Consider the following 15,383-nt stretch of genomic DNA (forward strand, 5'->3'; position numbering starts at 1 on the left):
TGTTTCGGTGGGGTCTCCTGAAACATCCATAGACAGCGAGGCCCGTGCAAAGAAATAGGGAGCGATTCTTGAGAGAAGTTTCAGAGCTCTTTCTTCTCCAGCCACATGGGCGGGGCACTGCCAAAGAACTGAGCAATCAAGGGACAACCAGGACCCTCCTCGCACAGGGCAACACCAATAAGCAGTGCTGAACAGGATTAGGGCACATGTGAGCAGGGAGCAGGGAGACCCCGTGCCCAGGCCATGCCTCTACCCCAGGGTCCCCTCTCCCATGACCTCATGGCAGGGGGGAGGAACCCCAACACTTCCGTAGGTGTAGTCTCTCTCCTCCTCCTTGCAGCTGGCTCATGGGCCCACATTCAGGGCCCCCACCTCGGGAGAAAATTCTCCCAATGTGCTCTGATGTTGAAAGAGTCAAGAAGAGTAGAAGGGAAAAAAAACCCCCGAAGTCCCAGGAAAACAAAGTTCAACTCTCCATCTCCCCCCAGAGAAAAGGAGCTGAAAACTGGCTAAAAAGAAACAAAGTTGCTTCCTCTGCTCTTGCTGCAAGCAGGATGCAGAGGAGTGTGTATGTGTGTCCTTGAACAAACGCTCTGAGAAGTTTGTCCGGTTTTTTTCCTCTGCCCCCTCTCAGGCTCAGTTGAAAGGCACAGAAACGCACAAAGTTCACTTCTGGGCATAGAGCAGCAATAGGGGGATACACATGATAAAGTCACCCCAAGACACAGGGACAGAGAATTCAGTGGAAAGACTCCGAGAATTCTGCTCCCAGAGATCATTCATTCCTGCTCACACTGACCCTTGTAGAAAGGGGACATCGTTCCAGGCAGCCTGTACTGAGCATGTGGCTCCTGAGTGGGGTTTGTTGTTTAGGAAACCTGCTCCGGCTTTTCCATTCTTTCCTTGCAAACAGGAAAACTTCTCCTGGGGCTGTGTGCAGGCAGAGCCCTGAGGAGAGCAGGTGGCACATGGTGTACTGGGCTGGGACAGCCAGCTGCAGAGCTCAAGGGAAGAAGCCCAAAGTGTCACAATGGCTCCTTGCCTTCACATGCAACACCTGGGTCACAATGGTCTCCTTGATTCCATGAGACCCCACTGTGTCACAATGGCTCCTTGGTTCCATCAGGTTCCGCAGTGTCACCATGGTCTCCTTTGATCCGCACTGTCATCATGGACAATTGGTTCCATGAGGCCCCGCAGTGTCACAATGGTCCCTTGCTTCCATAGCTTTGATGTTGTAACAAAGGACTCCTTGCTTCTATGAGCTAGCCTGCTTTTTGCAGAGGTGTCTTTGGTTCCAACAAGGCCCCGCTGTGTCTCAGTGCACCCTGGCTTCCATGTGGATCTGGAGTATCACAAAGGCTCCTTGGTTCCACCAGGTCCTGCTGTGTCACAATGGGTCCTGTGGTCCCCGAGGCCCTCCAAAACCATCGTGGAGGCTTGGTTCCATGAGGTTCCATTATGTGCCAGTGGTCATCTTGGTTCCAGGAGTTTCCTTAGTGTCACAATGCTCTCCATGCTTCCATGATTCCCCACAATGTCACAATGCTCTCCAGGCTTCCATTAGGCCCTGCTTTGCCACAATGGTCCCCTTGTTTCCATCAGGCCCCGCTGTGTCACAATGGACCTATGGTTCCGTGATGTTGCGTGGTGTCACCGTGCTCTTCTTGAATCCGCCGTGTAACCATGGACCATTGGTTCCATGCAGCCGTGTCACAATGGGCTCCTTGATTCCATGATTCCCCACGGTGTCACAATGGAGCCTTGTTTCTAGGAGGTTCTGTACTGTCACAATTGCCTCCTTGATGCCATCAGCCCCTGCAGTGTCACAATGGCTCCTTGGTTCCATGAGGAACACAATAGCTTGGCATAAGCATTGAGCAACAGCTGCTGAACACACCTGGCAACATCTGCTTGCATCAAAAGAGGGCTTCAAGCTGACAATGGCACCAGCAGCTTCCATCTGCAACAGAGACCCAGGAAAGGACAGGCTGTGCCGGTTTGGACAAATGTGGAGGAAAATATCCTCTGATAGAAGGCAGGTTACACCCAGCCCTCCCCCACCAGGTTTTTGGAAAAAAGAACTTTCCTGGGAAGAAAGTGAAAGAGATAAAACCTATTTTTTTAACAAACACACAGGAAAAGGATAACAATGCTAAATATTAAAAGCTCTCGCTGTGCAGAGAAAGCTGGCATAATTTGAGAGTCCTTCCGTGTTTCGGTGGGGTCTCCTGAAACATCCATAGACAGCGAGGCCCGTGCAAAGAAACAGGGAGCGATTCTTGAGAGAAGTTTCAGAGCTCTTTCTTCTCCAGCCACATGGGCGGGGCACTGCCAAAGAACTGAGCAATCACGGCACAACCAGGGCCCTCCTCACACAGGGCAACACAAAATAAGCAGTGCTGAACAGGGTTAGGGCACATGTGAGCAGGGAGCAGGGAGACCCCCCGTGCCCAGGCCATGCCTCTACCCCAGGGTCCCCTCTCCCATGACCGCATGGCAGGAGGGAGGAACCCCAACACTTCCGTAGGTGTAGTCTCTCTCCTCCTCCTTGCAGCTGGCTCATGGGCCCACATTCAGGGCCCCCACCTCGGGAGAAAATTCTCCCAATGTGCTCTGATGTTGAAAGAGTCAAGAAGAGAAGAAGGGAAAAAAAAACCCCCGAAGTCCCAGGAAAACAAAGTTCAACTCTCCATCTCCCCCCAGAGAAAAGGAGTTGAAAACTGGCTAAAAAGAAACAAAGTTGCTTCCCTCTGCTCTTGCTGCAAGCAGGATGCAGAGGAGTGTGTATGTGTGTCCTTGAACAAACGCTCTGAGAAGTTTGTCCGGTTTTTTTTCCTCTCCCCCCTCTCAGGCTCAGTTGAAAGGCACAGAAATGCACAAAGTTCACTTCTGGGCATAGAGCAGCAATAGGGGATACACATGATAAAGTCACCCCAAGACACAGGGACAGAGAATTCAGTGGAAAGACTCCGAGAATTCTGCTCCCAGAGATCATTCATTCCTGCTCACACTGACCCTTGTAGAAAGGGGACATCGTTCCAGGCAGCCTGTACTGAGCATGTGGCTCCTGAGTGGGGTTTGTTGTTTAGGAAACCTGCTCCGGCTTTTCCATTCTTTCCTTGCAAACAGGAAAACTTCTCCTGGGGCTGTGTGCAGGCAGAGCCCTGAGGAGAGCAGGTGGCACATGGTGCGCTGGGCTGGGACAGCCAGCTGCAGAGCTCAAGGGAAGAAGCCCAAAGTGTCACAATGGCTCCTTGCCTTCCCATGCAACACCTGGGTCACAATGGTCTCCTTGATTCCATGAGGCCCCACTGTGTCACAATGGCTCCTTGGTTCCATCAGGTTCCGCAGTGTCACCATGGTCTCCTTTGATCCGCACTGTCATCATGGACAATTGGTTCCATGAGGCCCCGCAGTGTCACAATGGTCCCTTGCTTCCATAGCTTTTACGTTGTAACAATGGACTCCTTGCTTCTATGAGCTAGCCTGCTTTTTGCAGAGGTGTCTTTGGTTCCAACAAGGCCCCGCTGTGTCTCAGTGCACCCTGGCTTCCATGTGGATCTGGAGTATCACAAAGGCTCCTTGGTTCCACCAGGTCCTGCTGTGTCACAATGGGTCCTGTGGTCCCTGAGGCCCTCCAAAGTCATCATGGATGCTTGCTTCCATGAGGTTCCATTATGTGCCAGTGGTCATCTTGGTTCCAGGAGTTTCCTTAGTGTCACAATGCTCTCCATGTTTCCATGATTCCCCACAATGTCACAATGCTCTCCATGCTTCCATTAGGCCCTGCTTTGCCACAATGGTCCCCTTGTTTCCATGCGGCCTTGCTGTGTCACAATGGACGTACGGTTCCATGATGTTGCGTGGTGTCACCGTGCTCTTCTTGAATCCGCCGTGTAACCATGGACCATTGGTTCCATGCAGCCGTGTCACAATGGGCTCCTTGATTCCATGATTCCCCACGGTGTCACAATGGAGCCTTGTTTCTAGGAGGTTCTGTACTGTCACAATTGCCTCCTTGATGCCATCAGCCCCTGCAGTGTCACAATGGCTCCTTGGTTCCATGAGGAACACAATAGCTTGGCATAAGCATTGAGCAACAGCTGCTGAACACACCTGGCAACATCTGCTTGCATCAAAAGAGGGCTTCAAGCTGACAATGGCACCAGCAGCTTCCATCTGCAACAGACACCCAGGGAAAGGACAGGCTGTGCCGGTTTGGACAAATGTGGAGGAAAATATCCTCTTATAGAAGGCAGGTTACACCCAGCCCTCCCCCACCAGGTTTTTGGAAAAAAGAATTTTCCTGGGAAGAAAGTGAAAGAGATAAAAACTACTTTTTTAACAAACACACAGGAAAAGGATAACAATGCTAAATATTAAAACCTCTCGCTGTGCAGAGAAAGCTGGGATAATTTGAGAGTCCTTCTGTGTTTCGGTGGGGTCTCCTGAAACATCCATAGACAGCGAGGCCCGTGCAAAGAAACAGGGAGCGATTCTTGAGAGAAGTTTCAGAGCTCTTTCTTCTCCAGCCACATGGGCGGGGCACTGCCAAAGAACTGAGCAATCACGGCACAACCAGGGCCCTCCTGGCACAGGGCAACACAAAATAAGCAGTGCTGAACAGGATTAGGGCACATGTGAGCAGGGAGCAGGGAGACCCCGTGCCCAGGCCATGCCTCTACCCCAGGGTCCCCTCTCCCATGACCTCATGGCAGGGGGGAGGAACCCCAACACTTCCGTAGGTGTAGTCTCTCTCCTCCTCCTTGCAGCTGGCTCATGGGCCCACATTCAGGGCCCCCACCTCGGGAGAAAATTCTCCCAATGTGCTCTGATGTTGAAAGAGTCAAGAAGAGAAGATGGGAAAAAAAACCCCCGAAGTCCCAGGAAAACAAAGTTCAACTCTCCATCTCCCTCCAGAGAAAAGGAGCTGAAAACTGGCTAAAAAGAAACAAAGTTGCTTCCTCTGCTCTTGCTGCAAGCAGGATGCAGAGGAGTGTGTATGTGTGTCCTTGAACAAACCCTCTGAGAAGTTTGTCTGGCTTTTTTTTCCTCTCCCCCCTCTCAGGCTCAGTTGAAAGGCACAGAAATGCACAAAGTTCACTTCTGGGCATAGAGCAGCAATAGGGGGATACACATGATAAAGTCACCCCAAGACACAGGGACAGAGAATTCAGTGGAAAGACTCCGAGAATTCTGCTCCCAGAGATCATTCATTCCTGCTCACACTGACCCTTGTAGAAAGGGGACATCGTTCCAGGCAGCCTGTACTGAGCATGTGGCTCCTGAGTGGGGTTTGTTGTTTAGGAAACCTGCTCCGGCTTTTCCATTCTTTCCTTGCAAACAGGAAAACTTCTCCTGGGGCTGTGTGCAGGCAGAGCCCTGAGGAGAGCAGGTGGCACATGGTGCGCTGGGCTGGGACAGCCAGCTGCAGAGCTCAAGGGAAGAAGCCCAAAGTGTCACAATGGCTCCTTGCCTTCCCATGCAACACCTGGGTCACAATGGTCTCCTTGATTCCATGAGGCCCCACTGTGTCACAATGGCTCCTTGGTTCCATCAGGTTCCGCAGTGTCACCATGGTCTCTTTTGATCCGCACTGTCATCATGGACAATTGGTTCCATGAGGCCCCGCAGTGTCACAATGGTCCCTTGCTTCCATAGCTTTGATGTTGTAACAAAGGACTCCTTGCTTCTATGAGCTAGCCTGCTTTTTGCAGAGGTGTCTTTGGTTCCAACAAGGCCCCGCTGTGTCTCAGTGCACCCTGGCTTCCATGTGGATCTGGAGTATCACAAAGGCTCCTTGGTTCCACCAGGTCCTGCTGTGTCACAATGGGTCCTGTGGTCCCTGAGGCCCTCCAAAACCATCGTGGAGGCTTGCTTCCATGAGGTTCCATTATGTGCCAGTGGTCATCTTGGTTCCAGGAGTTTCCTTAGTGTCACAATGCTCTCCATGCTTCCATTAGGCCCTGCTTTGCCACAATGGTCCCCTTGTTTCCATGAGGCCCCGCTGTGTCACAATGGACCTATGGTTCCGTGATGTTGCGTGGTGTCACCGTGCTCTTCTTGAATCCGCCGTGTAACCATGGACCATTGGTTCCATGCAGCCGTGTCACAATGGGCTCCTTGATTCCATGATTCCCCACGGTGTCACAATGGAGCCTTGTTTCTAGGAGGTTCTGTACTGTCACAATTGCCTCCTTGATGCCATCAGCCCCTGCAGTGTCACAATGGCTCCTTGGTTCCATGAGGAACACAATAGCTTGGCATAAGCATTGAGCAACAGCTGCTGAACACACCTGGCAACATCTGCTTGCATCAAAAGAGGGCTTCAAGCTGACAATGGCACCAGCAGCTTCCATCTGCAACAGAGACCCAGGAAAGGACAGGCTGTGCCAGTTTGGACAAATTTGGAGGAAAATATCCTCTTATAGAAGGCAGGTTACACCCAGCCCTCCCCCACCAGGTTTTTGGAAAAAAGAACTTTCCTGGGAAGAAAGTGAAAGAGATAAAACCTATTTTTTTAACAAACACACAGGAAAAGGATAACAATGCTAAATATTAAAAGCTCTCGCTGTGCAGAGAAAGCTGGGATAATTTGAGAGTCCTTCTGTGTTTCGGTGGGGTCTCCTGAAACATCCATAGACAGCGAGGCCCGTGCAAAGAAACAGGGAGCGATTCTTGAGAGAAGTTTCAGAGCTCTTTCTTCTCCAGCCACATGGGCGGGGCACTGCCAAAGAACTGAGCAATCACAGCACAACCAGGGCCCTCCTCGCACAAGGCAACACAAAATAAGCAGTGCTGAACAGGATTAGGGCACATGTCAGCAGGGAGCAGGGAGACCCCGTGCCCAGGCCATGCCTCTACCCCAGGGTCCCCTATCCCATGACCTCATGGCAGGGGGGAGGAACCCCAACACTTCCGTAGGTGCAGTCTCTCTCCTCCTCCTTGCAGCTGGCTCATGGGCCCACATTCAGGGCCCCCACCTCGGGAGAAAATTCTCCCAATGTGCTCTGATGTTGAAAGAGTCAAGAAGAGAAGAAGGGAAAAAAAACCCCCGAAGTCCCAGGAAAACAAAGTTCAACTCTCCATCTCCCCCCAGAGAAAAGGAGTTGAAAACTGGCTAAAAAGAAACAAAGTTGCTTCCCTCTGCTCTTGCTGCAAGCAGGATGCAGAGGAGTGTGTATGTGTGTCCTTGAACAAACCCTCTGAGAAGTTTGTCTGGATTTTTTTCCTCTCCCCCCTCTCAGGCTCAGTTGAAAGGCACAGAAATGCACAAAGTTCACTTCTGGGCATAGAGCAGCAATAGGGGATACACATGATAAAGTCACCCCAAGACACAGGGACAGAGAATTCAGTGGAAAGACTCCGAGAATTCTGCTCCCAGAGATCATTCATTCCTGCTCACACTGACCCTTGTAGAAAGGGGACATCGTTCCAGGCAGCCTGTACTGAGCATGTGGCTCCTGAGTGGGGTTTGTTGTTTAGGAAACCTGCTCCGGCTTTTCCATTCTTTCCTTGCAAACAGGAAAACTTCTCCTGGGGCTGTGTGCAGGCAGAGCCCTGAGGAGAGCAGGTGGCACATGGTGCGCTGGGCTGGGACAGCCAGCTGCAGAGCTCAAGGGAAGAAGCCCAAAGTGTCACAATGGCTCCTTGCCTTCCCATGCAACACCTGGGTCACAATGGTCTCCTTGATTCCATGAGGCCCCACTGTGTCACAATGGCTCCTTGGTTCCATCAGGTTCCGCAGTGTCACCATGGTCTCCTTTGATCCGCACTGTCATCATGGACAATTGGTTCCATGAGGCCCCGCAGTGTCACAATGGTCCCTTGGTTGCATAGCTTTTACGTTGTAACAATGGACTCCTTGCTTCTATGAGCTAGCCTGCTTTTTGCAGAGGTGTCTTTGGTTCCAACAAGGCCCCGCTGTGTCTCAGTGCACCCTGGCTTCCATGTGGATCTGGAGTATCACAAAGGCTCCTTGGTTCCACCAGGTCCTGCTGTGTCACAATGGGTCCTGTGGTCCCTGAGGCCCTCCAAAGTCATCATGGATGCTTGCTTCCATGAGGTTCCATTATGTGCCAGTGGTCATCTTGGTTCCAGGAGTTTCCTTAGTGTCACAATGCTCTCCATGTTTCCATGATTCCCCACAATGTCACAATGCTCTCCAGGCTTCCATTAGGCCCTGCTTTGCCACAATGGTCCCCTTGTTTCCATGCGGCCTTGCTGTGTCACAATGGACGTACGGTTCCATGATGTTGCGTGGTGTCACCGTGCTCTTCTTGAATCCGCCGTGTAACCATGGACCATTGGTTCCATGCAGCCGTGTCACAATGGGCTCCTTGATTCCATGATTCCCCACGGTGTCACAATGGAGCCTTGTTTCTAGGAGGTTCTGTACTGTCACAATTGCCTCCTTGATGCCATCAGCCCCTGCAGTGTCACAATGGCTCCTTGGTTCCATGAGGAACACAATAGCTTGGCATAAGCATTGAGCAACAGCTGCTGAACACACCTGGCAACATCTGCTTGCATCAAAAGAGGGCTTCAAGCTGACAATGGCACCAGCAGCTTCCATCTGCAACAGAGACCCAGGAAAGGACAGGCTGTGCCAGTTTGGACAAATTTGGAGGAAAATATCCTCTTATAGAAGGCAGGTTACACCCAGCCCTCCCCCACCAGGTTTTTGGAAAAAAGAACTTTCCTGGGAAGAAAGTGAAAGAGATAAAACCTATTTTTTTAACAAACACACAGGAAAAGGATAACAATGCTAAATATTAAAAGCTCTCGCTGTGCAGAGAAAGCTGGGATAATTTGAGAGTCCTTCTGTGTTTCGGTGGGGTCTCCTGAAACATCCATAGACAGCGAGGCCCGTGCAAAGAAACAGGGAGCGATTCTTGAGAGAAGTTTCAGAGCTCTTTCTTCTCCAGCCACATGGGCGGGGCACTGCCAAAGAACTGAGCAATCACAGCACAACCAGGGCCCTCCTCGCACAAGGCAACACAAAATAAGCAGTGCTGAACAGGATTAGGGCACATGTCAGCAGGGAGCAGGGAGACCCCGTGCCCAGGCCATGCCTCTACCCCAGGGTCCCCTATCCCATGACCTCATGGCAGGGGGGAGGAACCCCAACACTTCCGTAGGTGCAGTCTCTCTCCTCCTCCTTGCAGCTGGCTCATGGGCCCACATTCAGGGCCCCCACCTCGGGAGAAAATTCTCCCAATGTGCTCTGATGTTGAAAGAGTCAAGAAGAGAAGAAGGGAAAAAAAACCCCCGAAGTCCCAGGAAAACAAAGTTCAACTCTCCATCTCCCCCCAGAGAAAAGGAGTTGAAAACTGGCTAAAAAGAAACAAAGTTGCTTCCCTCTGCTCTTGCTGCAAGCAGGATGCAGAGGAGTGTGTATGTGTGTCCTTGAACAAACCCTCTGAGAAGTTTGTCTGGATTTTTTTCCTCTCCCCCCTCTCAGGCTCAGTTGAAAGGCACAGAAATGCACAAAGTTCACTTCTGGGCATAGAGCAGCAATAGGGGATACACATGATAAAGTCACCCCAAGACACAGGGACAGAGAATTCAGTGGAAAGACTCCGAGAATTCTGCTCCCAGAGATCATTCATTCCTGCTCACACTGACCCTTGTAGAAAGGGGACATCGTTCCAGGCAGCCTGTACTGAGCATGTGGCTCCTGAGTGGGGTTTGTTGTTTAGGAAACCTGCTCCGGCTTTTCCATTCTTTCCTTGCAAACAGGAAAACTTCTCCTGGGGCTGTGTGCAGGCAGAGCCCTGAGGAGAGCAGGTGGCACATGGTGCGCTGGGCTGGGACAGCCAGCTGCAGAGCTCAAGGGAAGAAGCCCAAAGTGTCACAATGGCTCCTTGCCTTCCCATGCAACACCTGGGTCACAATGGTCTCCTTGATTCCATGAGGCCCCACTGTGTCACAATGGCTCCTTGGTTCCATCAGGTTCCGCAGTGTCACCATGGTCTCCTTTGATCCGCACTGTCATCATGGACAATTGGTTCCATGAGGCCCCGCAGTGTCACAATGGTCCCTTGGTTGCATAGCTTTTACGTTGTAACAATGGACTCCTTGCTTCTATGAGCTAGCCTGCTTTTTGCAGAGGTGTCTTTGGTTCCAACAAGGCCCCGCTGTGTCTCAGTGCACCCTGGCTTCCATGTGGATCTGGAGTATCACAAAGGCTCCTTGGTTCCACCAGGTCCTGCTGTGTCACAATGGGTCCTGTGGTCCCTGAGGCCCTCCAAAGTCATCATGGATGCTTGCTTCCATGAGGTTCCATTATGTGCCAGTGGTCATCTTGGTTCCAGGAGTTTCCTTAGTGTCACAATGCTCTCCATGTTTCCATGATTCCCCACAATGTCACAATGCTCTCCAGGCTTCCATTAGGCCCTGCTTTGCCACAATGGTCCCCTTGTTTCCATGCGGCCTTGCTGTGTCACAATGGACGTACGGTTCCATGATGTTGCGTGGTGTCACCGTGCTCTTCTTGAATCCGCCGTGTAACCATGGACCATTGGTTCCATGCAGCCGTGTCACAATGGGCTCCTTGATTCCATGATTCCCCACGGTGTCACAATGGAGCCTTGTTTCTAGGAGGTTCTGTACTGTCACAATTGCCTCCTTGATGCCATCAGCCCCTGCAGTGTCACAATGGCTCCTTGGTTCCATGAGGAACACAATAGCTTGGCATAAGCATTGAGCAACAGCTGCTGAACACACCTGGCAACATCTGCTTGCATCAAAAGAGGGCTTCAAGCTGACAATGGCACCAGCAGCTTCCATCTGCAACAGAGACCCAGGAAAGGACAGGCTGTGCCGGTTTGGACAAATGTGGAGGAAAATATCCTCTGATAGAAGGCAGGTTACACCCAGCCCTCCCCCACCAGGTTTTTGGAAAAAAGAACTTTCCTGGGAAGAAAGTGAAAGAGATAAAAACTATTTTTTTAACAAACACCCAGGAAAAGGATAGCAATGCTAAATATTAAAAGCTCTCGCTGTGCAGAGAAAGCTGGGATAATTTGAGAGTCCTTCCGTGTTTTGGTGGGGTCTCCTGAAACATCCATAGACAGCGAGGCCCGTGCAAAGAAACAGGGAGCGATTCTTGAGAGAAGTTTCAGAGCTCTTTCTTCTCCAGCCACATGGGCGGGGCACTGCCAAAGAACTGAGCAATCACAGCACAACCAGGGCCCTCCTGGCACAGGGCAACACAAAATAAGCAGTGCTGAACAGGGTTAGGGCACATGTGAGCAGGGAGCAGGGAGACCCCCCGTGCCCAGGCCATGCCTCTACCCCAGGGTCCCCTCTCCCATGACCGCATGGCAGGAGGGAGGAACCCCAACACTTCCGGAGGTGTAGTCTCTCTCCTCCTCCTTGCAGCTGGCTCATGGGCCCACATTCAGGGCCCCCACCTCGGGAGAAAATTCTCCCAATGTGCTCTGATGTTGAAAGAGTCAAGAAGAGAAGAAGGGAAAAAAAACCCCCGAAGTCCCAGGAAAACAAAGTTCAACTCTCCATCTCCCTCCAGAGAAAAGGAGCTGAAAACTGGCTAAAAAGAAACAAAGTTGCTTCCTCTGCTCTTGCTGAAAGCAGGATGCAGAGGAGTGTGTATGTGTGTCCTTGAACAAACGCTCTGAGAAGTTTGTCTGGCTTTTTTTTCCTCTCCCCCCTCTCAGGCTCAGTTGAAAGGCACAGAAATGCACAAAGTTCACTTCTGGGCATAGAGCAGCAATAGGGGGATACACACGATAAAGTCACCCCAAGACACAGGGACAGAGAATTCAGTGGAAAGACTCCGAGAATTCTGCTCCCAGAGATCATTCATTCCTGCTCACCCTGACCCTTGTAGAAAGGGGACATCGTTCCAGGCAGCCTGTACTGAGCATGTGGCTCCTGAGTGGGGTTTGTTGTTTAGGAAACCTGCTCCGGCTTTTCCATTCTTTCCTTGCAAACAGGAAAACTTCTCCTGGGGCTGTGTGCAGGCAGAGCCCTGAGGAGAGCAGGTGGCACATGGTGCGCTGGGCTGGGACAGCCAGCTGCAGAGCTCAAGGGAAGAAGCCCAAAGTGTCACAATGGCTCCTTGCCTTCCCATGCAACACCTGGGTCACAATGGTCTCCTTGATTCCATGAGGCCCCACTGTGTCACAATGGCTCCTTGGTTCCATCAGGTTCCGCAGTGTCACCATGGTCTCCTTTGATCCGCACTGTCATCATGGACAATTGGTTCCATGAGGCCCCGCAGTGTCACAATGGTCCCTTGCTTCCATAGCTTTGATGTTGTAACAAAGGACTCCTTGCTTCTATGAGCTAGCCTGCTTTTTGCAGAGGTGTCTTTGGTTCCAACAAGGCCCCGCTGTGTCTCAGTGCACCCTGGCTTCCATGTGGATCTGGAGTATCACAAAGGCTCCTTGGTTCCACCAGGTCCTGCTGTGTCACAATGGGTCCTGTGGTCCCTGAGGCCCTCCAAAACCATCGTGGAGGCTTGCTTCCATGAGGTTCCATTATGTGCCAGTGGTCATCTTGGTTCCAGGAGTTTCCTTAGTGTCACAATGCTCTCCATGTTTCCATGATTCCCCACAATGTCACAATGCTCTCCAGGCTTCCATTAGGCCCTGCTTTGCCACAATGGTCCCCTTGTTTCCATGCGGCCTTGCTGTGTCACAATGGACGTACGGTTCCATGATGTTGCGTGGTGTCACCGTGCTCTTCTTGAATCCGCCGTGTAACCATGGACCATTGGTTCCATGCAGCCGTGTCACAATGGGCTCCTTGATTCCATGATTCCCCACGGTGTCACAATGGAGCCTTGTTTCTAGGAGGTTCTGTACTGTCACAATTGCCTCCTTGATGCCATCAGCCCCTGCAGTGTCACAATGGCTCCTTGGTTCCATGAGGAACACAATAGCTTGGCATAAGCATTGAGCAACAGCTGCTGAACACACCTGGCAACATCTGCTTGCATCAAAAGAGGGCTTCAAGCTGACAATGGCACCAGCAGCTTCCATCTGCAACAGACACCCAGGGAAAGGACAGGCTGTGCCGGTTTGGACAAATGTGGAGGAAAATATCCTCTTATAGAAGGCAGGTTACACCCAGCCCTCCCCCACCAGGTTTTTGGAAAAAAGAATTTTCCTGGGAAGAAAGTGAAAGAGATAAAAACTACTTTTTTAACAAACACACAGGAAAAGGATAACAATGCTAAATATTAAAACCTCTCGCTGTGCAGAGAAAGCTGGGATAATTTGAGAGTCCTTCCGTGTTTCGGTGGGGTCTCCTGAAACATCCATAGACAGCGAGGCCCGTGCAAAGAAACAGGGAGCGATTCTTGAGAGAAGTTTCAGAGCTCTTTCTTCTCCAGCCACATGGGCGGGGCACTGCCAAAGAACTGAGCAATCACGGCACAACCAGGGCCCTCCTGGCACAGGGCAACACAAAATAAGCAGTGCTGAACAGGATTAGGGCACATGTGAGCAGGGAGCAGGGAGACCCCGTGCCCAGGCCATGCCTCTACCCCAGGGTCCCCTCTCCCATGACCTCATGGCAGGGGGGAGGAACCCCAACACTTCCGTAGGTGCAGTCTCTCTCCTCCTCCTTGCAGCTGGCTCATGGGCCCACATTCAGGGCCCCCACCTCGGGAGAAAATTCTCCCAATGTGCTCTGATGTTGAAAGAGTCAAGAAGAGAAGAAGGGAAAAAAAACCCCCGAAGTCCCAGGAAAACAAAGTTCAACTCTCCATCTCCCTCCAGAGAAAAGGAGCTGAAAACTGGCTAAAAAGAAACAAAGTTGCTTCCTCTGCTCTTGCTGCAAGCAGGATGCAGAGGAGTGTGTATGTGTGTCCTTGAACAAACGCTCTGAGAAGTTTGTCTGGCTTTTTTTTCCTCTCCCCCCTCTCAGGCTCAGTTGAAAGGCACAGAAATGCACAAAGTTCACTTCTGGGCATAGAGCAGCAATAGGGGGATACACATGATAAAGTCACCCCAAGACACAGGGACAGAGAATTCAGTGGAAAGACTCCGAGAATTCTGCTCCCAGAGATCATTCATTCCTGCTCACCCTGACCCTTGTAGAAAGGGGACATCGTTCCAGGCAGCCTGTACTGAGCATGTGGCTCCTGAGTGGGGTTTGTTGTTTAGGAAACCTGCTCCGGCTTTTCCATTCTTTCCTTGCAAACAGGAAAACTTCTCCTGGGGCTGTGTGCAGGCAGAGCCCTGAGGAGAGCAGGTGGCACATGGTGCGCTGGGCTGGGACAGCCAGCTGCAGAGCTCAAGGGAAGAAGCCCAAAGTGTCACAATGGCTCCTTGCCTTCCCATGCAACACCTGGGTCACAATGGTCTCCTTGATTCCATGAGGCCCCACTGTGTCACAATGGCTCCTTGGTTCCATCAGGTTCCGCAGTGTCACCATGGTCTCTTTTGATCCGCACTGTCATCATGGACAATTGGTTCCATGAGGCCCCGCAGTGTCACAATGGTCCCTTGCTTCCATAGGTTTGATGTTGTAACAAAGGACTCCTTGCTTCTATGAGCTAGCCTGCTTTTTGCAGAGGTGTCTTTGGTTCCAACAAGGCCCCGCTGTGTCTCAGTGCACCCTGGCTTCCATGTGGATCTGGAGTATCACAAAGGCTCCTTGGTTCCACCAGGTCCTGCTGTGTCACAATGGGTCCTGTGGTCCCTGAGGCCCTCCAAAACCATCGTGGAGGCTTGCTTCCATGAGGTTCCATTATGTGCCAGTGGTCATCTTGGTTCCAGGAGTTTCCTTAGTGTCACAATGCTCTCCATGCTTCCATTAGGCCCTGCTTTGCCACAATGGTCCCCTTGTTTCCATGAGGCCCCGCTGTGTCACAATGGACCTATGGTTCCGTGATGTTGCGTGGTGTCACCGTGCTCTTCTTGAATCCGCCGTGTAACCATGGACCATTGGTTCCATGCAGCCGTGTCACAATGGGCTCCTTGATTCCATGATTCCCCACGGTGTCACAATGGAGCCTTGTTTCTAGGAGGTTCTGTACTGTCACAATTGCCTCCTTGATGCCATCAGCCCCTGCAGTGTCACAATGGCTCCTTGGTTCCATGAGGAACACAATAGCTTGGCATAAGCATTGAGCAACAGCTGCTGAACACACCTGGCAACATCTGCTTGCATCAAAAGAGGGCTTCAAGCTGACAATGGCACCAGCAGCTTCCATCTGCAACAGAGACCCAGGAAAGGACAGGCTGTGCCAGTTTGGACAAATTTGGAGGAAAATATCCTCTTATAGAAGGCAGGTTACACCCAGCCCTCCCCCACCAGGTTTTTGGAAAAAAGAACTTTCCTGGGAAGAAAGTGAAAGAGATAAAACCTATTTTTTTAACAAACACACAGGAAAAGGATAACAA

Source organism: Aphelocoma coerulescens, chromosome 11 (assembly GCF_041296385.1).
Source record: "Aphelocoma coerulescens isolate FSJ_1873_10779 chromosome 11, UR_Acoe_1.0, whole genome shotgun sequence".
NCBI lineage: Eukaryota > Metazoa > Chordata > Aves > Passeriformes > Corvidae > Aphelocoma > Aphelocoma coerulescens.